Below are 24,926 nucleotides of genomic sequence, written 5' to 3' on the forward strand. Positions count from 1 at the left end.
GCCCCATCTCAGCATGGCCAGACCTCGCAGAGGCCTGCCTGAGCAAACTCGGAGGAAAAGGCCCATCGGGAAGGGGCCAAGAGGCAGGAGGGTACCCGGGCCCCTGGGGGCCCCACGAGGTAGGCCCGGGTGCTGCCTGGCCCCATCTCGGCATGGCCAGACCTCGCGGAGTCCTGCCTGAGCAAACTCGGAGAAAAAGGCCCATCGGAAAAGGGGGTGAGCGGCAGGTGCGTTCCCGGGCCCCTGGGGGCCCCAGCGGGCGGGCCCGGGTACTGCCTGGCCCCGTCTCAGCATGGCCAGACCTCGCGGAGGCCTGCCTGAGAAAACTCGGAGGAAAAGGCCCATCGGGAAGGGGCCAAGAGGCAGAAGCGTACCCGGGCCCCTGGGGGCCCCGGCGGGCCGGCCCGGGTCCTGCCTTCCCCTCATTCAGAATCGCCAGACCACACGGAGGTCTGACTGACCCTCTCCCTAGTAATCCGGAGGAAAATTACCCTCCTTTCTTGTAATCCGTGCACTAGAGGTGACAGAGGGGACCCAAGGCGCGAAAGTACCCGACCTCCTGGAGCCCTCGCTGGGATCCGGGAGGCAAATGGCACCTCATCGGGACTTCCAGGGAAGTTCGGCCATCTGGTCGCCCCCCATTGGAAAGCATTGCGGGCGACCAGATGGCCGAGGCGATCCGGGAGACCAGATGGCCGAGGGGATCCGGGAGACCAGATGGCCGAGGGGATCCGGGCGACCAGATGGCCGGGCACGAAAGGGACGCCATCCGGTCGCCTCGTGCCCCCACGAAGGAGGGAGCGGGCGCCCGGGGCATGGCGGGCCGGAGGCCCGGGGCCCCAGCCGGGCCACAGCCATGGAGGCTGCCAGGGGCCGGCGGGCCCTCCGACCCGGGGCCCGCTTACACCTTGACAAGCAGGGGAGGCCTGCAAGGGACCGACGGACCCCTGTCCTGGGCCCTGGGTGGAGCGGCAGCCCGGGGGACCGGGCCCAGGGCCGGAGCGCCCGACCCGGGGCCCCGACCGGGCCCCTGGACCCAGCCGGGGCTCCCAGGCCTGGAGGCACAGGGGAAACCTCCCCGGGCCCGCCGGACCCCGTCCCGGGCACCCTGCCCCGCGGCAGGACCCAGGACGGAGCCCGGGGTGGGGAGGCCACCCTCCCCGGGGCCCTCAGGGGCCCCGGGTGGGGCTCCTGAACCCAGCCAAGCACGGGGAGGCTCCCCGGGCACCACGGAACCCCGTCCCGGGACTTTGGCAGTGCGGCAGGCCGGGGGACAGGGCCCAGGGATGGAGCGCCCCACCCGGGGCCCCGGCCGGGCCCCTGGACCCAGCCGGGGCTCCCAGGCCCGGAGGCGCAGGGCGAGCCTCCCCTGGCACACCAGACCCCGTCCCGGGCACCCTGCCACGCGCCAGGACCCAGGACGGAGCCCGGGGTGGGGAGGCCGCCATCCCCGGGCCCTCAGGGGCCCCGGATGGAGCTCCTGAACACAGACAAGCAAGGGGAGGCTCCCCGGGCACATCGGAACCCCTTTCCGGGCCCTTGGCAGTGCGGCAGGCTGGGAGACAGGGCCCAGGGCCGGAGCACCTGACCCAGGGCCCGCCCGGGCCCCTGGACCCAGCCGGGGCTCCCAAGCCCGGAGGCGCATGGGACGCCTCCCCGGTCCCTCCGGACCCCGTCCCGGGCACCCTGCCACGCAGCAGGACCAAGGACAGAGCCCGGGGTGGGGAGGCCGCCCTCCCCGGGCCCTCAGGGGCCCTAGCCACTGCTCCTGAACCCAGCCAAGCAAGGGGAGGCTCCCCGGGCACATCGGAACCCCTTCCTGGGCCCTTGGCAGTGCGGCAGGCTGGGAGACAGGGCCCAGGGCCGGAGCACCCGACCCGGGGCCCGGCCGGGCCCCTGGACGCAGCCGGGGCTCCCAAGCCCGGAGGTGCATGGGACGCCTCCCCGGTCCCTCCGGACCCCGTCCCGGGCACCCTGCCACGCAGCAGGACCAAGGACAGAGCCCGGGGTGGGGAGGCCGCCCTCCCCCGGGCCCCTAGGGGCCCCGGACAGAGCTTCTGAACCCAGACAAGCAAGGGGAGGCTCCCGGGGCACAACGGAACCCCTTCCTAGGCCCTTGGCAGTGCGGTAGGCTCGGAGACAGGGACCAGGGCCGGAGCACCCGACCCGGGGCCCGGCTGGGCCCCTGGACAGAGCCGGGGCTCCCAAGCCCGGAGGCGCATGGGACGCCTCCCCGGACCCATGGAGCCCGTCCTGGGCATTGAGCCATGCCGTTGGCCTGGAGATGGGTGCCCCGGACGCCCGGGGGAGGTCTGTCCGGGACACATGGAGCCCGTCCTGGGCATTGAACCATGCCGTTGGCCTGGAGAAGGGAGCCCCCGGACGCCCGGGGGAGGACTGCCCGGTACCCGTGGAGCCCTTCCCGGGTACTTTGCAACACCGTTGGCCTCCTGGAGATGGGTGCCCCGAACGCCCGGGGGGGAGGACTGCAAGGGACCCGTGGAGCCCGTCCTGGGCACTCTGACAAGCTGTTGGCCCGAGGAAGGGAGCCCCAGACGACCGGGACCCGTGGAGCCCGTCCTTGGCACTCTGACAAGCCATTGGCCCGGGGAAGGGAGCCCCAGACGACCGGGACCTGTGGAGCCCGTCCTGGGCACTCCTTTCCTGTATGCCGTTGGCCCGGGGAAGGGAGCCCCGGACGCCCGGGGCCCGTGGAGCCCGTCCTTGGCACTCTGACAAGCCATTGGCCCGGGGAAGGGAGCCCCAGACGACCGGGACCTGTGGAGCCCGACCTGGGCACTCCTTTCCTGTATGCCGTTGGCCCGGGGAAGGGAGCCCCGGACGCCCGGGGCCCGTGGAGCCCGTCCTGGGCACTCTGACAAGCTGTTGGCCCGAGGAAGGGAGCCCCAGACGACCGGGACCCGTGGAGCCCGTCCTTGGCACTCTGACAAGCCATTGGCCCGGGGAAGGGAGCCCCAGACGACCGGGACCTGTGGAGCCCGTCCTGGGCACTCCTTTCCTGTATGCCGTTGGCCCGGGGAAGGGAGCCCCGGACGCCCGGGGCCCGTGGAGCCCGTCCTTGGCACTCTGACAAGCCGTTGGCCCGGGGAAGGGAGCCCTGGACGCCCGGGACCCGTGGAGCCCATCCTGGGCACTCTGAAATGCTTTGGCCCGGGGAAGGGAGCCCCGGACGCCCGGGGGAGGACTGCCCGGGACCCGTGGAACTGGTCCTGGGCACTCTAACATGCCGCTGGCCCGGGGAAGGGTGCCCCGGATGACCGGAGCCCGTCTTGGGCACTCTGACATGCCGCTGGCCCGGGGAAGAGAGCCCCGGACGCCCGGGGCCCGTGGAGCCCGTCCTGGGCACTCTGACAAGCCGTTGGCCCGGGAAAAGGGAGCCCCGGACGCCCGGGACCCGTGGAGCCCGTCCTGGGCACTCTGACATGCCGTCAGCCCGGATGGAGCCCCGGACGCCCGGGGGACGAATGCCCGGGACGCATGGAGCCCGTCCCGGGCACTCTGCCATGCCGTCAGCCTGGAGCGCCCCGACACCCAGGGGAGGACCACCGTGGAAACCATGGAGCCCGACCCGGGCACTCTGCCATGCCGTCAGCCTGGATGGAGCCCCGGACGCCCGGGGGGACGAAGGCCCGGGACGCATGGAGCCTGTCCCGGGCACTCTGCCATGCCGTCGGCCTGGATGGAGCACCGGACGCCCGGGGGACGACTGCCCAAGAGCCATGGAGCCCGTCCTGGGCAATTTGACATGCAGTTGGCCTGGAGGAAGGAAGCCCCGGGTGGCCTAGGGAGGTGTTGCCCAGGCATATCCCATCTGGTCCCCATGGCAGAGAACCACCAACCCTGGAGGGGTGTCCGGGCATACCCTGCCCCATAGTAATCCGGAGGCAAATTACCCCCCTTTCTTGCAATCTGTGCACGCGAGGTGACAGAGGGGACCCAAGGCGTCAAAGAACCCGACCTCATGGAGCCCTCGCTGGGATCCGGGAGGCGAATGGCACCTCATTAAGACTTCCAGGGAAGTTCGGCCATCTGGTCCCCCCCCCATAGGAAAGCGTTGCGGGCGACCAGATGCCCGAGGGGATCCGAGCGACCAGATGGCCGAGGGAATCTGGGCGATCAGATGGCCGGGCATGGAGGTGAAGCCGCCTGGACTCTTCCCTACCCCGTCCCCGTCCCGGGACGAATGCCCGGGACGCATGGAGCCCGTCCTGGCCACTTGACGTCCCGTCCTGGGCATTGAACCATGCCGTTGGCCTGGAGAAGGGAGCCCCCGGACGCCCGGGGGAGGACTGCCCGGTACCCGTGGAGCCCTTCCCGGGTACTTTGCAACGCCGTTGGCCTCCTGGAGATGGGTGCCCCAGATGCCCAGGGGCGGGCTGCCCGGGACCCATGGAGCCCGTCCTGGGCACTTTTACATGCCGTCGGCCTGGAGGTGGGTGCCCTGGACGCCCGGGGGAGGCCTGCCCGCGACCCGTGGAGCCCTTCCCGGGTACTTTGCCAATGCCGTTGGCCTCATGGAGATGGTTGCCCCGGACGCCCGGGGGAGGCCTGCGCGGGACCCATGGAGCCCGTCCTGGGCATTGAGCCATGCCGTTGGCCTGGAGATGGGAGCCCCGGACGCCCGGGGGAGGACTGCCCGGTACCCGTGGATCCCGTCCTGGGCTCTTTGACATGCCGTCGGCCTGGAGGTGGGAGCCCCGGACGCCCGGGAGCGGCTGCCCGGGACCCATGGAGCCCGTCCTGGACACTTTGACATGCCGTCGACCTGGAGGAGGGTGCCCGGGACGCCCGTGGGAAGCCTGGTCGGGACCCGTGGAGCCCTTCCCGGGTACTTTGCCAATGCCGTTGGCCTCATGGAGATGGGTGCCCTGGACGCCCGGGGGGGAGGACTGCCCGGTACCCGTGGAGCCCTTTCCGGGTACTTTGCAACGCCGTTGGCCTCCTGGAGATGTGTGCCCCGAACGCCCGGGGGGAGGGCTGCCCGGGGCCCGTGGAGCCCGCCCTGGGCACTTTGACATGCCGTCGTCCTGGAGGTGGGAGCCCCGGACGCCCGGGGGAGGGCTGCCCGGGACCCATGGAGCCCTTCCCGGTTACTCTGCCATCCCGTTGGCCTCCTGGAGATGGGTGCCCCGGACGCCCGGGGGAGGTCTGTCCGGGGCCCATGGAGCCCGTCCTGGGCAGTGTGACATGCCGTCGGCCTGGAGGTGGGAGCCCGGGGGAAGGCTGCCGGGACCCGTGGAGCCCTTCCCGGGTACTTTGCCATCCCGTTGGCCTCCTGGAGATGGGTGCCCCGGACGCCCGGGGGAGGTCTGTCCGGGGCCCATGGAGCCCGTCCTGGGCAGTGTGACATGCCGTCGGCCTGGAGGTGGGAGCCCCGGACGCCCGGGGGAAGGCTGCCCGGGACCCGTGGAGCCCTTCCCGGGTACTTTGCCATCCCGTTGGCCTCCTGGAGATGGGTGTCCCGGACGCCCAGGGGAGGTCTGTCCGGGACACGTGGAGCCCGTCCTGGGCATTGAGCCATGCCGTTGGCCCGGAGAATGGAGCCCCCAGATGCCCGGGGGAGGTGTTGCCCAGGCATATCTCATCTGGTCCCCCGGGCAGAGAACCACCAGCCCTGGAGAGGTGTCCGGGCGTACCCTGCCCCTAGTAATCCGGAGGGAAATTACCCCCCTTTCTTGCAATCCGTGCACGCGAGGTGACAGAGGGGACCCAAGGCGTAAAAGAACCCGACCTCATGGAGCCCTAGCTGGGATCCAGGAGCCGAATGGCACCTCATCGGGACTTCCAGGGAAGCCCGGCCATCTGGTCGCCCCATTGGAAAGCATCGCGGGCGACCAGAGGGCCGGGATCGAAAGGACTCCCAGCTCCCCATCCATCCCAAGCCTTCGCGGTAGGGTTCCTGACTGCCTGCCCACGCAAGGCAGGGCTCTTGGACCCCGGCTGGGCCTCAGGCGCAGGTTGGACCACCGGAGCTCTAGGGCCCGGACAACCTGGGGGAGGAATGCCAGGGACCCGTGGAGCCCGTCCTGGGTACTTTGACATGCCGTCGGCCTGGAGGTGGGTGCCCCGGACGCCCGGGGTAAGCTGCCCGGGACCCATGGAGCCCGTCCTGGGTACTTTGACATTCCGTCGGCCTGGAGGTGGGAGCCCCGGACGCCCGGGAGGAGGTCTGCCCGGGACCCATGGAGCCCGTCCTGGGTACTTTGCCAATGCCGTTGGCCTCATGGAGATGGGTGCCCCGGACGCCCGGGGGAGGTCTACCCGGGACCCATGGAGCCCTTCCCGGGTACTTTGCCAATGCCGTTGGCCTCGTGGAGATGGGTGCCCCGGACGCCCGGGGGAGGTCTACCCGGGACCCATGGAGCCCTTCCCGGGTACTTTGCCAATGCCGTTGGCCTCGTGGAGATGGGTGCCCCGGACGCCCGGGGGAGGTCTGCCCGGGACCCATGGAGCCCGTCCTGGGTACTTTGCCAATGCCGTTGGCCTCATGGAGATGGGTGCCCCGGACGCCCGAGGGAGGTCTGCCCGGGACTCATGGAGCCCGTCCTGGGTACTTTGCCAATGCCGTTGGCCTCATGGAGATGGGTGCCCCGGACGCCCGAGGGAGGTCTGCCCGGGACCCATGGAGCCCGTCCTGGGTACTTTGCCAATGCCGTTGGCCTCCTGGAGATGGGTGTCCCGGACGCCCGGGGGAGGACTGTCCCGGACTCATGGAGCCCATCCTGGGCACTTTGACATGCCGTCGGCCTGGCGGTGGGAGCCCCGGACGCCCGGGGGAGGGCTGCCCGGGACCCATGGAGCCCGACCCGGGCACTCTGTCATGCCGTCAGCCTGGATGGAGCCCCGGACGCCCGGGGGACGAATGCCCGGGACACATGGAGCCCGTCCTGGGCACTTTTCCGTGCCTTCGGCCTGGAGCCCCCCCAGACACCCAGGGGAGGACCACCGTGAAAACCATGGAGCCCGACCTGGGCACTCTGCCATACCGTCAGCCTAGATGGAGCCCCGGACGCCATGGGGACGAATGCCCTGGACGCATGGAGCCCGTCCTGGGCACTTTTCCATGCATTTGGCCTGGAGCCCCCAGACACCCAGGGGAGGACCACCGTGAAAACCATGGAGCCCGACCTGGGCACTCTTCCATACCGTCAGCCTAGATGGAGCCCCGGACGCCCGGGGGATGAATGCCCGGGACGCATGGAGCCTGTCCTGGGCACTTTTCCATGCCGTCAGCCTGGATGGAGCCCCGGACGCCCGGGGGACGACTGCCCAGGAGCCATGGAGCCCGTCCTGGGCAATTTGACATGCAGTTGGCCTGGAGGAAGGAAGCCCCAGGTGGCCTAGGGAGGTGTTGCCCAGGCATAGCCCATCTGGTCCCCATGGCAGAGAACCACCAGCCTCGGAGGGGTGTCCGGGCGTACCCTTCTCCCTAGTAATCCGGAGGAAAATTACCCCCTTTGCTTGTAATCTGTGCACGCGAGGTGACAGAGGGGACCCAAGGCGCGAATGTACCCGACCTCCTGGAGCCCTCGCTGGGATCCGGGCGGCGAATGGCACCTCATCGGGACTTCCAGGGAAGTTCAGCCATCTGGTTGCCCCATAGGAAAGCGTTGCGGGCGACCAGATGCCCGAGGGGATCCGGGCGACCAGATGGCCGAGGGAATCCAGACGATCAGATGGCTGGACACGGAAGTGAAGCCGCCTGGACTCTCCCGACCCTGTCCCCGTCCCCGTCCCGGGACGAATGCCCGGGACGCATGGAGCCCGTCCTGGGCACTTTTCCATGCCATTGGCCTGGAGCGCCCCGACACCCAGGGGAGGACCACCCTGAAAACCATGGAGCCCGACCCGGGCACTCTCCCATGCCGTCAGCCTGGATGGAGCCCCGGACGCCCGGGGGACGAATGCCCGGGATGCATGGAGGCCGTCCTGGGCACTTTTCCATGCCATTGGCCTGGAGCGCCCCGACACCCAGGGGAGGACCACCCTGAAAACCATGGAGCCCGACCCGGGCACTCTGCCATGCTGTCAGCCTGGATGGAGCCCCGGACGCCCGGGGGACGACTGCCCAAGAGCCATGGAGCCCGTCCTGCGCAATTTGACATGCAGTTGGCCTGGAGGAAGGAAGCCCCGGGTGGCCTAGGGAGGTGTTGCCCAGGCATAGCCTATCTGGTCCCCATGGCAGAGAACCACCAGCCCTGGAGGGGTGTCCGGGCGTACCCTGCCCCTAGTAATCCGGAGGGAAATTACCCCCCTTTCTTGCAATCTGTGCACGCGAGGTGACAGAGGGGACCCAAGGCGTGAAAGAACCCGACCTCATGGAGCCCTCGCTGGGATCCGGGAGGCGAATGGCACCTCATCGGGACTTCCAGGGAAGTTCGGCCATCTGGTCCACCCCCCCATAGGAAAGCGTTGCGGGCGACCAGATGGCCGAGGAAATCTGGGCGATCAGATGGCCGGGCATGGAGGTGAAGCCGCCTGGACTCTTCCCCACCCCGTCCCCGTCCCCGTCCCGGGACGAATGCCCAGGACGCATGGAGCCCGTCCTGGGCACTTTTTCATGCCGTCGGCCTGGAGCGCCCCGACACCCTGGGGAGGACCACCCTGGAAACCATGGAGCCCGACCCGGGCACTTTGCCATGCCGTCGGCCTGGATGGAGCCCCGGACGCCCGGGGGACGAATGCCCGGGACGCATGGAGCCCGTCCTGGGCACTTTTCCATGCCGTCGGCCAGGAGCCCCCTGACACCCAGGGGAGGACCACCGTGAAAACCATGGAGCCCGACCCGGGCACCCTGCCATACCGTCAGCCTGGATGTAGCCCCGAGCGCCCGGGGGACGAATGCCCGGGACGCATGGAGCCCATCCCGGGCACTCTGCCATGCCGTCAGCCTGGATGGAGCCCCGGACGCCCGGGGGACGAATTCCCAAGAGCCATGGAGCCCGTCCCGGGCACTCTGCCATGCCGTCGGCCTGGATGGAGCCCCGGACGCCCGGGGGACGACTGCCCAAGAGCCATGGAGCCCATCCCGGGCACTCTGCCATGCCATCCCGACAAATTCGTACGGACTCCTAACCTTCCGACACGGATCGGAATCGAGCCCTTTCTGACCCAGCAGATTTCAGGTTGATTTGCTATATACTTTACGTACGATTTTATGGGGGCTGATTTTGATCCGGTACGTAAAAGCACATCCGACCGACATGTCGGACAACCACGTACACCCAGGGGATAGGACTGCCCGAGTCACATGGACCCCGTCCTGGGCACTCTGATCTGCCGCCGGCGCCGGGGATCGAACCGTGATCACCAGATTGGGATATCCCAAAAATCTGGCATGGATACGGACCGCCAGGACAGGTTTGGGCACCCCTGAACTAGAGCTATCAGTATGGTCATAAATGTGAATACTCTTATGTTCTCAAATCAAAATGGAGTTTTTCCTACTTCCAAGAAAAGTGTCTTAAGCATGCTCTTCAATTTGTGAACGCATGTAGACATTCAAATGCAACTGCATTTCCATACAGAGTCTCAAAATCATAGATATCTTCATACCGCAGTAAGAATACATGAAGCGATTTACATACTGCAGGCAGGCTGGCCTTGTAGCTCAGTGGCAGAGCACTGGTCTTGTAAACCAGGGGTCATGAGTTCAAGCCTCATCAGGGGCTTTTTATATGTGAGTTTCTGTATGTTGTTTCCAAGTCATTCTTTCTAGGAGTCACACCTTGTCTTAAGTTTGCTTATTGACAAGCTTCCCTTTCCTGCTTTCATCGTATCAAGAAGACTTCATGAAAACCATTGAACCATAAACTATTGCCTCACCCCTTCTGATCGCCTGACAAATGCCATTCTCATCCCGCCGGGCAAAGCCAAATAAGCCATGCATATTTGAAGTTCCTTTGAAAGTCAGAGCGAGGACTATGACCTCTGTCCCGACTGAGTCTGCATCCACAGAAAGGATGAAATAAGGATCTAGAAATTTCACCAAGGAGATGTGAACTTCATCCCCCTTAAAATACTTTTCCTCCCAGATGCCCCGGCTCTTAGTCAAATGAGGTTAATCTTCAAAACCCCACCCCCACTAACCATAAATATCCGACTCTCCTGCTGTCCATTCAAATGATACAAGGTATCTTGTACATAGAGAGAATGTGAGAAAAAGCAGAATCGCATCATAGATTTGGTGACCTTGGAAGGGTCGGCTGGATAAAGAAGTGAACCTGATTTCGGGAAAAGGAGTATCGTTATGGGGATGAGGAAAAGAGAACATGGACCACATTCACAAGTTAAAGAAATAAATGTAATAGGTTGAATGGTTTTAAAAAGTTAACTTTGAGCACGAATTGTGTTTTTTAAACTGCAAAGAATTAAAAAATCAATGTGGGATTGGAGGCACAATCTGAGCAGAAAGCACCATAAGCTGCTATGGTGCAACTCTTATGTTGACTAGAAACATTAATATGATGACGCTCTTCTTTTTCGGACACGCAGATCCTGAAAAGAAGTAAAGACTCTCTAGCAAGGGCCGTCTTTACACTGAGTTTAATCTTTACTTTTAGTGAAATGGTTTATGAAAAACCAGTAAGCTGCTCCAGGTGAGGCTCGAACTCACAACCTCGGCATGCCTCAATGCAAGTACTGCTTTATAAGTACCGCGCGCTAACCGATTGCGCCACTGGAGCTCACTGTTCTCATATCTCACCAGTTGAGCCATCTAGAACTGACCAAGTAGATACTGGCACTGCTCCCTTATTCACTGTGCAAGATCGACTCACATGCTAGCATGTTATCATGACTATTAAAAACTACAGTCCTAATGGAACAGATTTGATAATTCTGCTATATCATGTGCTCTGTCTATTGAACACCACATACATTTGCCAGTTCTGACACAGTCTAGGAGAAACTTATGATTATTTGTAATTAACACATAGTAAGAATTTCCTAAAAAATGAAACATAGTCACCTAAGGCAGACGAGGTGGCCGAGTGGTTAAGGCAATGGACTGCTAATCCATTGTGCTCTGCACCCGTGGGTTCGAATCCCACCTTCGACGGAACGCCATCAGACACTCTTTTGAAGGTGGGCATGTCTCGTAGTACAATTACACTCTCTTTCAAGACACAGACATAATCCACTAGAAGGGCCCAACTGACTATTCCATTTTGGCAATTATGTCAAATTAAGGGAAGTGTTTTGTGCCTAATTGAAATTAGATCTTTCATGAAGTGTCCAGAGGATTGCCTTTCCCTCACTCCTGGCCTTCTAACCAGTTTGGATAGATAGACTGATAAGAAAGCAGCTCTTACTCCTAAAGTTTCAGCCATCTCAAGTGTATGACTGTTGACATATGTCTGCCCCACAGAGACAGATCACTTCTAATAAGTGAGTTCTCTATCTGTCACTGATTGCGGACATACTAACATTTGCCAGTTCTGACACAGTCTAGGAGAAACTTATGATTATTTGTAATTAACACATAGTAAGAATTTCCTAAAAATGAAACATAGTCACCTAAGGCAGACGAGGTGGCCGAGTGGTTAAGGCAATGGACTGCTAATCCATTGTGCTCTGCACCCGTGGGTTCGAATCCCACCTTCGACGGAACGCCATCAGACACTCTTTTGAAGGTGGGCATGTCTCGTAGTACAATTACACTCTCTTTCAAGACACAGACATAATCCACTAGAAGGGCCCAACTGACTATTCCATTTTGGCAATTATGTCAAATTAAGGGAAGTGTTTTGTGCCTAATTGAAATTAGATCTTTCATGAAGTGTCCAGAGGATTGCCTTTCCCTCACTCCTGGCCTTCTAACCAGTTTGGATAGATAGACTGATAAGAAAGCAGCTCTTACTCCTAAAGTTTCAGCCATCTCAAGTGTATGACTGTTGACATATGTCTGCCCCACAGAGACAGATCACTTCTAATAAGTGAGTTCTCTATCTGTCACTGATTGCGGACATACTAACTAGAGCTATCAGTATGGTCATAAATGTGAATACTCTTATGTTCTCAAATCAAAATGGAGTTTTTCCTACTTCCAAGAAAAGTGTCTTAAGCATGCTCTTCAATTTGTGAACACATGTAGACATTCAAATGCAACTGCATTTCCATACAGAGTCTCAAAATCATAGATATCTTCATACCGCAGTAAGAATACATGAAGCGATTTACATACTGCAGGCAGGCTGGCCTTGTAGCTCAGTGGCAGAGCACTGGTCTTGTAAACCATGGGTCATGAGATCAAGCCTCATCAGGGCCTTTTTATATGTGAGTTTCTGTATGTTGTTTCCAAGTCATTCTTTCTAGGAGTCACACCTTGTCTTAAGTTTGCTTATTGACAAGCTTCCCTTTCCTGCTTTCATCGTATCAAGAAGACTTCATGAAAACCATTGAACCATAAACTATTGCCTCACCCCTTCCGATCGCCTGACAAATGCCATTCTCACCCCGCCGGGCAAGCCCTGCCGGGCAAAGCCAAATAAGCCATGCATATTTGAAGTTCCTTTGAAAGTCAGAGCGAGGACTATGACCTCTGTTCCGACTGAGTCTGCATCCACAGAAAGGATGAAATAAGGATCTAGAAATTTCACCAAGGAGATGTGAACTTCATCCCCCTTAAAATACTTTTCCTCCCAGATGCCCCGGCTCTTAGTCAAATGAGGTTAATCTTCAAAACCCCACCCCCACTAACCATAAATATCCGACTCTCCTGCTGTCCATTCAAATGATACAAGGTATCTTGTACATAGAGAGAATGTGAGAAAAAGCAGAATCGCTTCATAGATTTGGTGACCTTGGTAGGGTCGGCTGGATAAAGAAGTGAACCTGATTTCGGGAAAAGGAGTATCGTGATGGGGATGAGGAAAATAGTACATGGACCACATTCACAAGTTAGAGAAATAAATGTAATAGGTTGAATGGTTTTAAAAAGTTAACTTTGAGCATGAATTGTGTTTTTTAAACTGCAAAGAATTAAAAAATCAATGTGGGATTGGAGGCACAATCTGAGCAGAAAGCACCATAAGCTGCTATGGTGCAACTCTTATATTGACTAGAAACATTAATATGATGACGCTCTTCTTTTGATATGTCTTTCAGTTAAATTTTATTGTAAGTAGCTCATACAGCACTGTTTGCAGCTCCTCAGTATATGGTTATACCGTGACAACAATGTTTTCATCATATTTATTATTCTACAAATGTATTTTTAAATGCACTGATGTGGTGTTTGCATGCTATGCAAGACGGCACATCATGGAATGTTTATAAGGAGCATCGAAAAGGATTGTGATATTTGCACCTGAAAGAGTCGGACACGCAGATCCTGAAAAGAAGAAAAGACTCTCTAGCAAGGGCCGTCTTTACGTCTTTACCCTGAGTTTAATCTTTACTTTTAGTTAAATGGTTTATGAAAAACCAGTTAGCTGCTCCAGGTGAGGCTCGAACTCACAACCTCGGCATGCCTCAATGGAAGTACTGCTGTATAAGTACCGCGCTAACCGATTGCACCACTGGAGCTCATTGTTCTCATATCTCCCCAGTTGAGCCATCTAGAGCTGACCAAGTAGATACTGGCACTGCTCCCTTATTCACTGTTCAAGATCAACTCACATGCTAGCATGTTATCATGACTATTAAAAACTACAATCCTAATGGAACAGATTTGATAATTCTGCTATATCATGTGCTCTGTCTATTGAACACCACATACATTTGCCAGTTCTGACACAGTCTAGGAGAAACTTATGATTATTTGTAATTAGCACATAGTAAGAATTTCCTAAAAAATGAAACATAGTCACCTAAGGCAGACGAGGTGGCCGAGTGGTTAAGGCGATGGACTGCTAATCCATTGTGCTCTGCACGCGTGGGTTTGAATCCCACCTTCGTCGGAACGCCATCAGACACTCTTTCGAAGGTGGGCATGTCTCATAGTACAATTACACTCTCTTTCAAGACACAGCCATAATCCACTAGAAGGGCCCAACTGACTATTCCATGTTGGCAATTATGTCAAATTAAGGGAAGTGTTTTGTGCTTAATTGAAATTAGATCTTTCATGAAGTGTCCAGAGGATTGCCTTTCCCTCACTCCTGGCCTTTAACCAGTTTGGATAGATAGACTGATAAGAAAGCAGCTCTTACTCCTAAAGTTTCAGCCATCTCAAGTGTATGACTGTTGACATATGTCTGCCCCACAGAGACAGATCACTTCTAATAAGTGAGTTCTCTATCTGTCACTGATTGCGGACATACTAACTAGAGCTATCAGTATGGTCATAAATGTGAATACTCTTATGTTCTCAAATCAAAATGGAGTTTTTCCTACTTCCAAGAAAAGTGTCTTAAGCATGCTCTTTAATTTGTGCACGCATGTAGACATTCAAATGCAACTGCATTTCCATACAGAGTCTCGAAATCATAGATATCTTCATACCGCAGTAAGAATACATGAAGCGATTTACATACTGCAGGCAGGCTGGCCTTGTAGCTCAGTGGCAGAGCACTGGTCTTGTAAACCAGGGGTCATGAGTTCAAGCCTCATCAGGGCCTTTTTATATGTGAGTTTCTGTATGTTGTTTCCAAGTCATTCTTTCTAGGAGTCACACCTTGTCTTAAGTTTGCTTATTGACAAGCTTCCCTTTCCTGCTTTCATCGTATCAAGAAGACTTCATGAAAACCATTGAACCATAAACTATTGCCTCACCCCTTCCGATCGCCTGACGAACGCCTGACAAACGCCATTCTCACCCCGCCGGGCAAAGCCAAATAAGCCATGCATATTTGAAGTTCCTTTGAAAGTCAGAGCACGGACTATGACCTCTGTTCAGACTGAGTCTGCATCCACAGAAAGGATGAAATAAGGAACTAGAAATTTCACCAAGGAGATGTGAACTTCATCCCCCTTAAAATACTTTTCCTCCCAGATGCCCCGGCTCTTAGTCAAATGAGGTTAATCTTCAAAACCCCACCCCCACTAACCATAAATATCCGACTGTCCTCCTGTCCATTCAAATGATACAAGGTATCTTTTACATAGAGAGAATGTGAGAAAAAGCAGAATCGCTTCATAGATTTGGTGACCTTGGAAGGGTCGGCTGGATAAAGAAGTGAACCTGATTTCGGGAAAAGGAGTATCGTGATGGGGATGAGGAAAAGAGAACATGGACCACATTCACAAGTTAGAGAAATAAATGTAATAGGTTGAATGGTTAAAAAAGTTAACTTTGAGCACGAATTGTGTTTTTTAAACTGCAAAGAATTAAAAAATCAATGTGGGATTGGAGGCACAATCTGAGCAGAAAGCACCATAAGCTGCTATGTTGACTAGAAACATTAATATGATGACGCTCTTCTTTTGATATGTCTTTCAGTTAAATTGTATTGTAAGTAGCTGATACAGCACTATTTGCAGCTCCTCAGTATATGGTTATCCCGTGACAACAATGTTTTCATCATATTTATTATTCTACAAATGTATTTTTAAATGCACTGATGTGGTGTTTGCATGCTATGCGAGACGGCACATGGTGGAATGTTTATAAGGAGCATCGAATAGGATTGTGATATTTGCACCTCGAAGAGTCGGACACGCAGATCCTGAAAAGAAGTAAAGACTCTCTAGCAAGGGCCGTCTTTACCCTGAGTTTAATCTTTACTTTTAGTGAAATGGTTCATGAAAAACCAGTAAGCTGCTCCAGGTGAGGATCGAACTCACAACCTCGGCATGCCTCAATGCAAGTACTGCTGTATAAGTACCGCGCGCTAACCGATTGCGCCACCGGAGCTCACTGTTCTCATATCTCCCCAGTTGAGCCATCTAGAGCTGACCAAGTAGATACTGGCACTGCTCCCTTATTCACTGTGCAAGATCGACTCACATGCTAGCATGTTATCATGACTATTAAAAACTACAGTCCTAATGGAACAGATTTGATAATTCTGCTATATCATGTGCTCTGTCTATTGAATACCACATACATTTGCCAGTTCTGACACAGTCTAGGAGAAACTTATGATTATTTGTAATTAGCACATAGTAAGAATTTCCTAAACAAGCATTTACAATGCAATAGGTCTCGCAGTTACACAAGTTTAAGGTATTGGCATTGTAAATGACAATGCCTTTTATTTATGTTTTTAAAACAAAAACAAAATAAATGGCCTTGTTATTTGCAATGTCAATATCTCAAACTCGCGTAAATGCGAGACCTATTGCATTGCAAATGCTTGTTTAAGTAGCAGCTGTCTGGCTTGCTAAAGACATCTTGGGGAATTTCAGAAATTGACCTTGGAATACATTCTGCCCATTGATTACCATAGGCTATGTGGTTTGTAACTCACATTTTCTGGCTTTCTATTTGCTGGCTTTATTCACTTTAGATGGTGCGCACAACTCACTTTAGTCTCTCCTGGTTCAGTTCATCGTCAAGCATTGGCATAGCCAATAGGTCTCGCCTTTGGGACCTTATAAGTGTTTAGCCATGCAACAGTTGATGTTGTTGCACCAAGGATATTGTGCTGGATAACTAAACACTTTATAAAGGTCCCAAAGGCGACACCTATTGGCTATGCCAATGCTTGTTCTACATGCATTCCAAAGCTACCCCTGCCATAACGAGGGTCTCAGATGTTCCATGGGTTTGCAATGTCTCAAATTCTTCGCTTTTAAAATGTCAGTCAAACCCTGTGACTACAGCACAGAACAGGGTATAGAGCTCGGCTCAGGAGTGTCTGTAGCTCTAATTGACGATATTTGTGATCTTGGTGCCCTGTTGTTGGTGTAACTGTCGCCATGCTTAAAACAATCGATCAGGGAGATAAAGGCAGAAATAAGAAAGCAGCCACTGTACTTCAAAGGACACAACATTTACGGCTAGATTAACTTTCCATTTGCGCATGCCCTTCCATCTTACCTAACATTGCCCCAGCAGATTTGAAACAACCTAGTGTTATCACACCAAGACCCCATTATATAAGCAATGCCACTGGAATTAATTGATTTGGCAGCGTTTTTCACATAATTATACATTTGCCACATAATCCATCATCTGCTGCATCATTGGCAGATATAAATAAATAAACAAAAAAAAACAATTCTACCTCAAACGGTTGAAAAGTTACAAAAACGTAGCAACATGTGTTGCTGTGCAGTGGAAAGCCCTTTGCAAAGCTTATCTGCTCCCCCTTCGGTAGCTCATCGTTGGATTTGGCTGTTAAACTGGCACTAATGAAGTGCAACCAAAGCCCAGACAGTATCAACAAGTGTAAAAGTGACAAAACAATGAAGTACTACTAACACAAAATGTGCTGCATAGCACAGCAGAGTTTACTTTTTACTTGCCACATAATTTACTGAACCCTGCGGCATAGTTTGGTCCTTCCCTGCTTCATAATTCCAGTGGCCCTGTATATAAGGAACTACCAACAGGTAGAGGAAGTGTTACAGGCAAACGACCTCACAGCGCTCAGGATAGCACAAGGCAACAAGTGAATCAAAATCATTATTTCAGGATCCAGTCCGGAATCTGAGATGGGCTATGGTTTGGCCACACCATGCCAACCCACATAGAGTGCCACACCCTGCACAGGGAAGCTCAGGTCAGGCTGTCTTTCCATTGTTATGCCATTCTGAAGTTGTGGGACATTGTACGAGATCTCAATCCGTGAAGAATGTGTGCAGTCTGAGTTGATTAAGACTATGTACATCTAGTGCTGAACGTGCGTAAAGCATATGCTCTTGTCTGGAATACTAAGAGCCCTATCCCACACAGGGTTTTTGGGGGGCTAGACACGAAGGATGTGGAAAATATAGGCAGAATTGTTTTCTTTGGCTCTTGTCAAACACGCACTAAATCCACTAGATGATTACCAACAGGTCAAGATGTGGTCACTTTACACAAAGATGAATTAAAAACAAAATCAGAAGCGTGCAAGAAAACAACAGTCAAATTATGACCTAAGAGCCGAGGATGGGGCGGGAATTGGAAGAGATTGTGCCGAAGAAGCCGGCTGCAGCGAATTCAGGAGGACGGGTGACAAGTGTTGTTTCGGTATCCGGGGGGTAGGCTGCGACCACGCCCGTTTTTGAGAGCGTGGGAACTAATTAGCTTTAGGTAGGATCTCAAAAACAGCTGCGGAAAAAAAGTAAAGGCATTTTTAAATGTAAAACGAAGACTATCGGAATGGTGACATTGGATTTATGAAATAAAAAAAAAGATGGAAAATATTTAACTTATTTATGGGTAAAACTAAAAAGAGTGTTTCCTGTTCACTTCGACCTGTGAGGTCTGTCTACGGATCCATGAGGCCTATCGGCGGGGGGTTGTGGGAAACCCTCCTGAAGGGGTGAACTCACAAATGCGCAGGCCACCAGCTTCTTAATATGTTACACTTCTGGCAATCCAGCAGTGTCGGCTGGCAACTGTTAATCAGCACACAGAATAAAGTGCATTGCAAGGTGTGGTAACAGGACCCACAACGACAAAACCGCAATCCATCTCCGGCTGTGCATTTTATGTTGATTCAAAACCCCTCCCGTCACAAGAGGATAGTGGTAGAAATAAAGGAGGTTAAGAGAAGGCAAGGGCTGGGTGTGTATCATTGTGGTCGCTACACTCTGCATACACAAGCCTCGATCTCTTGTGGCTTGTCACTGAAGGAGCACTGACTGTCATGCAACCGGGAGTCATTCATTCCACAGCAGCCGGGATGCGACATGCCTTCCTGGTGGAAGTCGGACAGACTGGGCGACACATCCACACTCGCTACGACGCTGCCACTCCCTAGATAGGGTTCCGCTAGCTTAAGTAAACCCCGACAGAGCGCTCTTGGGTCTCCTCTCCATTGGACAGGCGGACCCCGAGAAAACACCATTAACTTCCCAAATCCAGGCCAGGGCAGCATTAGTAGGGGCACCTGGCTGCAGCCTCTTTTCTCGCCTTGAAAATGCAGCACTCTTATTTCCTTGGCAACTTAGCTGTGTTAGGGATCTGCCACTCAGCACATCTGCATAGACCAGATACTGCCGATCCTCTCTTACCACCATTTTAGAGCAAGTATCTGAAGCCTGTCAAATCTGGCTGAATGCTCTCCAAGTCCCAATAAAAACACAGACATCACAACAGCAGAGCCCCAATGCTTGGGGCGCCAGTGCGCCAGCTGCGCGTGTTCCCGTGGAGCCCCTGTGATCGGTGTGCAGCGCTCGGTGCCAGGGTGCGCAGCAGGGTGGGGGTGTGGGAGATGGATGTGGCTCGCTTACCGCCATGCTGACTGGCTGTGGGGCGCTGGAGCGACCGCTTCGCTCGGATCTGCCTGCCTCGTTATGCTCCGGCTCCGGCTCCGTCACGGACAGGCCTCCCGGCCGCCAGGGGCAGTGCGCGGCAGCCTGCAGGAAGGGGCGCGTCCCGGGAGCAGGCCGCCTTCTACGAGGCACTGCCTCCAGTTCTTGCGGGTGGGAGAGCCGGGGTGCTGGCCGGGACTCCCGGCTTCTCTCGGGGAGGTGCGGAGCGCGGACAGCAGCTGATGCGGGCGGGGGCTGACGTCCCTGCCCGGGGGTCTGCGACGGTGCCCAGCGTACAGGACGTGTGTCAGGGGGGTGTTCTGGCCGCAGCGCTCTATTTGGATCTGAGCGTAAATATCATAAGAAGCGCTAACTGTGCCTAGTAGGACCACGTAAAGAAAGCACTTGGGGCAGCAACCACCGGCTGACGTCACGCTAATACGCACATTTCTATATCTTGAGGTATTCCGGTGATATTCGAGTAATGCTGGAGGTCTCCTCGGGAATTCTTTCTAGCAACCTTTGTGTGTTTTTTAACATGTCTTTTATTTAATATCACAGAGATGTCAAGTTACATGCTGCCCCTTCTGGTCACAAAGTAAGAAAAAGCGGTGCTCTGCAGGACAGCACCTACTTCCGGTTTGGCCGGCAATGCTTCCGGGTCGCCGCAGGCAGCGCGGCGGCCCGCCCTGCACGGGGAAGGGAGGCAGCTTTCGAGGAGGACAGCACCTGGCCGCGAGCGCGTTCTCGTGCGCGTGACCTTAACAAATCGCCGCGCGCGGCCAGTGCTGTCCTCCTGGGAAGCTGACACGCTAACTATAGGTCTTTGGCGAGAGCGAGCTTCGCTCGCTTCTAGCCGAGACCTAAAAATGAAACATAGTCACCTAAGGCAGACGAGGTGGCCCAGTGGTTAAGGCGATGGACTGCTAATCCATTGTGCTCTGCACGCGTGGGTTCGAATCCCACCTTCGTCGGAACGCCATCAGACACTCTTTTGAAGGTGGGCATGTCTCGTAGTACAATTACACTCTCTTTCAAGACACAGCCATAATCCACTAGAAGGGCCCAACTGACTATTCCATTTTGGCAATTATGTCAAATTAAGGGAAGTGTTTTGTGCTTAATTGAAATTAGATCTTTCATGAAGTGTCCAGAGGATTGCCTTTCCCTCACTCCTGGCCTTCTAACCAGTTTGGATAGATAGACTGATAAGAAAGCAGCTCTTACTCCTAAAGTTTCAGCCATCTCAAGTGTATGACTGTTGACATTTGTCTGCCCCACAGAGACAGATCACTTCTAATAAGTGAGTTCTCTATCTGTCACTGATTGCGGACATACTAACTAGAGCTATCAGTATGGTCATAAATGTGAATACTCATGTTCTCAAATCAAAATGGAGTTTTTCCTACTTCCAAGAAAAGTGTCTTAAGCATGCTCTTCAATTTGTGAACGCATGTAGACATTCAAATGCAACTGCATTTCCATACAGAGTCTCAAAATCATAGACATCTTCATACTGCAGTAAGAATACATGAAGCGATTTACATACTGCAGGCAGGCTGGCCTTGTAGCTCAGTGGCAGAGCACTGGTTTTGTAAACCAGGGATCATGAGTTCAAGCCTCATCAGGGCCTTTATTATATGTGAGTTTCTGTATGTTGTTTCCAAGTCATTCTTTCTAGGAGTCACACCTTGTCTTAAGTTTGCTTATTGACAAGCTTCCCTTTCCTGCTTTCATCGTATCAAGAAGACTTCATGAAAACCATTGAACCATAAACTATTGCCTCACCCCGCTGGGCAAGCCCTGCCGGGCAAAGCCAAATAAGCCATGCATATTTGAAGTTCCTTTGAAAGTCAGAGCGAGGACTATGACCTCTGTTCCGACTGAGTCTGCATCCACAGAAAGGATGAAATAAGGATCTAGAAATTTCACCAAGGAGATGTGAACTTCATCCCCCTTAAAATACTTTTCCTCCCAGATGCCCCGGCTCTTAGTCAAATGAGGTTAATCTTCAAAACCCCACCCCCACTAACCATAAATATCCGACTCTCCTGCTGTCCATTCAAATGATACAAGGTATCTTGTACATAGAGAGAATGTGAGAAAAAGCAGAATCGCTTCATAGATTTGGTGACCTTGGATGGGTGGGCTGGATAAAGAAGAGAACCTGATTTCGGGAAAAGGAGTAGCGTGATGGGGATGAGGAAAAGAGAACATGGACCACATTCACAAGTTAGAGAAATAAATGTAATAGGTTGAATGGTTTTAAAAAGTTAACTTTGAGCATGAATTGTGTTTTGTAAACTGCAAAGAATTAAAAAATCAACGTGGGATTGGAGGCACAATCTGAGCAGAAAGCACCATAAGCTGCTATGGTGCAACTCTTATGTTGACTAGAAACATTAATATGATGACGCTCTTCTTTTGATATGTCTTTCAGTTAAATTGTATTGTAAGTAGCTGATACAGCACTGTTTGCAGCTCCTCAGTATATGGTTATCCCGTGACAACAATGTTTTCATCATATTTATTATTCTACAAATGTATTTTTAAATGCACTGATGTGGTGTTTGCATGCTATGCAAGACGGAACATCATGGAATGTTTATAAGGAGCATCGAATAGGATTGTGATATTTGCACCTGGAAGAGTCGGACACGCAGATCCTGAAAAGAAGTAAAGACTCTCTAGCAAGGGCCGTCTTTACCCTGAGTTTAATCTTTACTTTTAGTGAAATGGTTTATGAAAAACCAGTAAGCTGCTCCAGGTGAGGCTCGAACTCACAACCTCGGCATGCCTCAAAGCAAGTACTGCTGTATAAGTACCGCGCGCTAACCCATTGCGCCACTGGAGCTCACTGTTCTCATATCTCCCCAGTTGAGCCATCTAGAGCTGACCAAGTAGATACTGGCACTGCTCCCTTATTCACTGTGCAAGATCGACTCACATGCTAGCATGGTATCATGACTATTAAAAACTACAGTCCTAATGGAACAGATTTGATAATTCTGCTATATCATGTGCTCTGTCTATTGAACACCACATACATTTGCCAGTTCTGACACAGTCTAGGAGAAACTTATGATTATTTGTAATTAGCACATAGTAAGAATTTCCTAAAAAATGAAACATAGTCATGTAAGGCAGACGAGGTGGCCGAGTGGTTAAGGCGATGGACTGCTAATCCATTGTGCTCTGCACGCGTGGGTTCGAATCCCACCTTCGTCGGAACGCCATCAGACACTCTTTTGAAGGTGGGCATGTCTCGTAGTACAATTACACTCTCTTTCAAGACACAGCCATAATCCACTAGAAGGGCCCAACTGACTATTCCATTTTGGCAATTATGTCAAAATAAGGGAAGTGTTTTGTGCTTAATTGAAATTAGATCTTTCATGAAGTGTCCAGAGGATTGCCTTTCCCTCACTCCTGGCCTTCTAACCAGTTTGGATAGATAGACTGATAAGAAAGCAGCTCTTACTCCTAAAGTTTCAGCCATTCCAAGTGTATGACTGTTGACATATATCTGCCCCACAGAGACAGATCACTTCTAATAAGCAGTGGCGGCTGGTGACATTTGAAAGTGGTGTGGCGTAAAATTCTGGTGAAGCATTGTTGTGCACATGCCCAGCCTCTGTGCAGCTTTATGCACAAGGCCAACCTCGATACAGTATCCTACACACAGATGGATGTTTGACAATGCTGGTGTAGGGCCTTCTAGGTCAGAGTAGACTGGCACTCCTTACACAGTACCGTGCACAGTCACCAGGGATACCACTGTAAGCATCAATCCCGAAACATCATTGCATGCACGACAGTGCAACACTGTGCACTTTTAATCTTCTCACAACACATGTGCATGCTATCAGACCCCTCACACCACCGGGCATACAGCACACCCCCACAGCGCTGTTCACTCCCCTCACAGCACTATGCTCAAAAGCAGCCCGGGACACCCTAGCATCTTTGGAACAACTGTGTATGCATTTTGTCACTGAACATACAAGTTCACACTCAACACTGCACACTTCCAACGCTGATGCAGCACTGGCAGTGTACACAATGTCTCCTCTCCTACTGCACACCTGGACAGTCAGTACAGCACTGCCTTGTACAGTCCGTGTACATTTTTATTGGCACACCATTGTAGAGATCATTTACAAAACTGTGCATAGCGAGCCCACAGAATCTGCTACAAAACATATCGACCAGTCGCCAGAATACATACTACTAGTACTACCAAACCACAATAGGACTACTAATAAAACAATCTTAAAGTATGTATGGATATGCACAGTAGACGAGGACCTCCAGAGTAATCAGCTGCTCATTTTTAGGTTTCGCTGGAGGGCGGAGCTCTTAGCTCCGCCTCCAGAGAAATCTCTTGATTCCAGTAAGGAAAATGGAATACGCCCCCCTGTCCCATTGGCTAGCTCCATAAATGGAGGCTAGCCATTGGAACAGAGATCTGTCCGTCAAGGCCGGACCAGATTCGGGGGCGTTCCCGAGATTTTTTCCCAGGGCGGAGTTAAGTTTTTTCCCGTTCCCTCCCCTTTCACTGAAAGTATGTCCATTCCCGCCCCCTCCGTGTGCCTTTCCGCCCCCCCTCGCTGTCCTGTGCACGTTTCCCGCCGTCCGTGTCCTCTCCCGCCTCCTCCCGCCGTCCGTGTCCTCTCCCGCCCCCTCCCGCCGTCCGTGTCCACTCCCGCCCTAATAATGATTGCTAACATTGAAAATACTAACGAGATGATTACAAAATGAGTATAAGGGATACAATAGTAATTTAATTGTGAAACCGCTATTGGAAACTATTAATTAAATGTGGTGTTTGGCAAACAATCAAAATAAGACTAAGTTTCAAATGGGATTTTTTTTAAACAATATATATTTGTGAAAATCCTTGACAGTGCAAGATGGCCGCTCCTGTAACTCCGATCGAAAAGAAAGCACGCTTGGTAAATGCCTAGCCAACCAGACAACAGGTCTGCGTAATAAAGTGGCCATTATGAAACAGAAGTAGGGTCTGCATAAGTGGTAATTTAAATAAAACATACACAAAGAATCAATAATTAATCAATAACAAAACACGCTCCTAATACTTACTCGTTCCTTAAATAATTGCCGTTTTGTAACAGTATTGCTTTCTTGATATTGATAAGTAATACAGTTATAGTCATATGTTATTTCCTTGTCAAGTGATGCTGAAACAAATTGACTCCAGCAAACGTTAGTCATAAATACCTCATAGTTTACATGTTATATGCGGTGATTTAGTCACTCTTGAAACCTCATTGGGACACTGCTTTTGCCAATGTGATCCGTTTCAAGATGTCCGCTATGCTGCTGTGCGTCCCGAGGGGGCGGTGCGCTCCAAGAGTCCTCTCTCCACCTTCCTATGTTTGGCCACGTCCCCGGGCCACGTCGCTCGTCGCTCGCCATTTTCAGACCTACCCCAGCTGCAGTACGGAACCGGGCCCTTTCATTGCCAGGTGTGCAGTCAGTCAGCGTTATTTCACCAGGGCCCTGGTCGCAGCAACCCCCTCATCATGAACGTCTTCAGACTTACTGGAGATCTGTCTCACCTGGCGGCTATTATCATCCTTCTGCTCAAGATA

At 53.6% G+C, this 24,926-nt stretch overlaps 12 non-coding genes across 12 annotated transcripts; 9 read left to right on the forward strand and 3 right to left on the reverse strand.

Moving 5' to 3' along the window:
• Positions 1-9,620: 9,620 nt before the first annotated feature.
• TRNAT-UGU (transfer RNA threonine (anticodon UGU)) lies at positions 9,621-9,692 on the forward strand. Its single transcript has one exon. It is a non-coding gene; the product is annotated as a tRNA-Thr (tRNA).
• Positions 9,693-10,611: 919 nt separating this feature from the next.
• TRNAI-UAU (transfer RNA isoleucine (anticodon UAU)) lies at positions 10,612-10,706 on the reverse strand. The gene is made up of 2 exons: positions 10,669-10,706; positions 10,612-10,647 (listed from the first exon to the last, which is right to left on the reverse strand). It is a non-coding gene; the product is annotated as a tRNA-Ile (tRNA).
• A 292-nt stretch (positions 10,707-10,998) lies between these two features.
• TRNAS-GCU (transfer RNA serine (anticodon GCU)) lies at positions 10,999-11,080 on the forward strand. The gene has a single exon. It is a non-coding gene; the product is annotated as a tRNA-Ser (tRNA).
• Positions 11,081-11,546: 466 nt separating this feature from the next.
• TRNAS-GCU (transfer RNA serine (anticodon GCU)) lies at positions 11,547-11,628 on the forward strand. The gene has a single exon. It is a non-coding gene; the product is annotated as a tRNA-Ser (tRNA).
• Positions 11,629-12,217: 589 nt separating this feature from the next.
• Positions 12,218-12,289, forward strand: TRNAT-UGU (transfer RNA threonine (anticodon UGU)). The gene has a single exon. It is a non-coding gene; the product is annotated as a tRNA-Thr (tRNA).
• Positions 12,290-13,840: 1,551 nt separating this feature from the next.
• On the forward strand, positions 13,841-13,922 carry TRNAS-GCU (transfer RNA serine (anticodon GCU)). The gene has a single exon. It is a non-coding gene; the product is annotated as a tRNA-Ser (tRNA).
• Positions 13,923-14,510: 588 nt separating this feature from the next.
• TRNAT-UGU (transfer RNA threonine (anticodon UGU)) lies at positions 14,511-14,582 on the forward strand. The gene has a single exon. It is a non-coding gene; the product is annotated as a tRNA-Thr (tRNA).
• A 1,140-nt stretch (positions 14,583-15,722) lies between these two features.
• On the reverse strand, positions 15,723-15,817 carry TRNAI-UAU (transfer RNA isoleucine (anticodon UAU)). Its single transcript has 2 exons — positions 15,780-15,817; positions 15,723-15,758 (listed from the first exon to the last, which is right to left on the reverse strand). It is a non-coding gene; the product is annotated as a tRNA-Ile (tRNA).
• Positions 15,818-20,203: 4,386 nt separating this feature from the next.
• On the forward strand, positions 20,204-20,285 carry TRNAS-GCU (transfer RNA serine (anticodon GCU)). The gene has a single exon. It is a non-coding gene; the product is annotated as a tRNA-Ser (tRNA).
• Positions 20,286-20,872: 587 nt separating this feature from the next.
• On the forward strand, positions 20,873-20,944 carry TRNAT-UGU (transfer RNA threonine (anticodon UGU)). The gene has a single exon. It is a non-coding gene; the product is annotated as a tRNA-Thr (tRNA).
• Positions 20,945-22,070: 1,126 nt separating this feature from the next.
• TRNAI-UAU (transfer RNA isoleucine (anticodon UAU)) lies at positions 22,071-22,165 on the reverse strand. Its single transcript has 2 exons — positions 22,128-22,165; positions 22,071-22,106 (listed from the first exon to the last, which is right to left on the reverse strand). It is a non-coding gene; the product is annotated as a tRNA-Ile (tRNA).
• Positions 22,166-22,457: 292 nt separating this feature from the next.
• Positions 22,458-22,539, forward strand: TRNAS-GCU (transfer RNA serine (anticodon GCU)). Its single transcript has one exon. It is a non-coding gene; the product is annotated as a tRNA-Ser (tRNA).
• Positions 22,540-24,926: the final 2,387 nt, after the last annotated feature.

This window comes from Lissotriton helveticus, chromosome 5_1 (assembly GCF_964261635.1).
Source record: "Lissotriton helveticus chromosome 5_1, aLisHel1.1, whole genome shotgun sequence".
Classification (NCBI taxonomy): domain Eukaryota; kingdom Metazoa; phylum Chordata; class Amphibia; order Caudata; family Salamandridae; genus Lissotriton; species Lissotriton helveticus.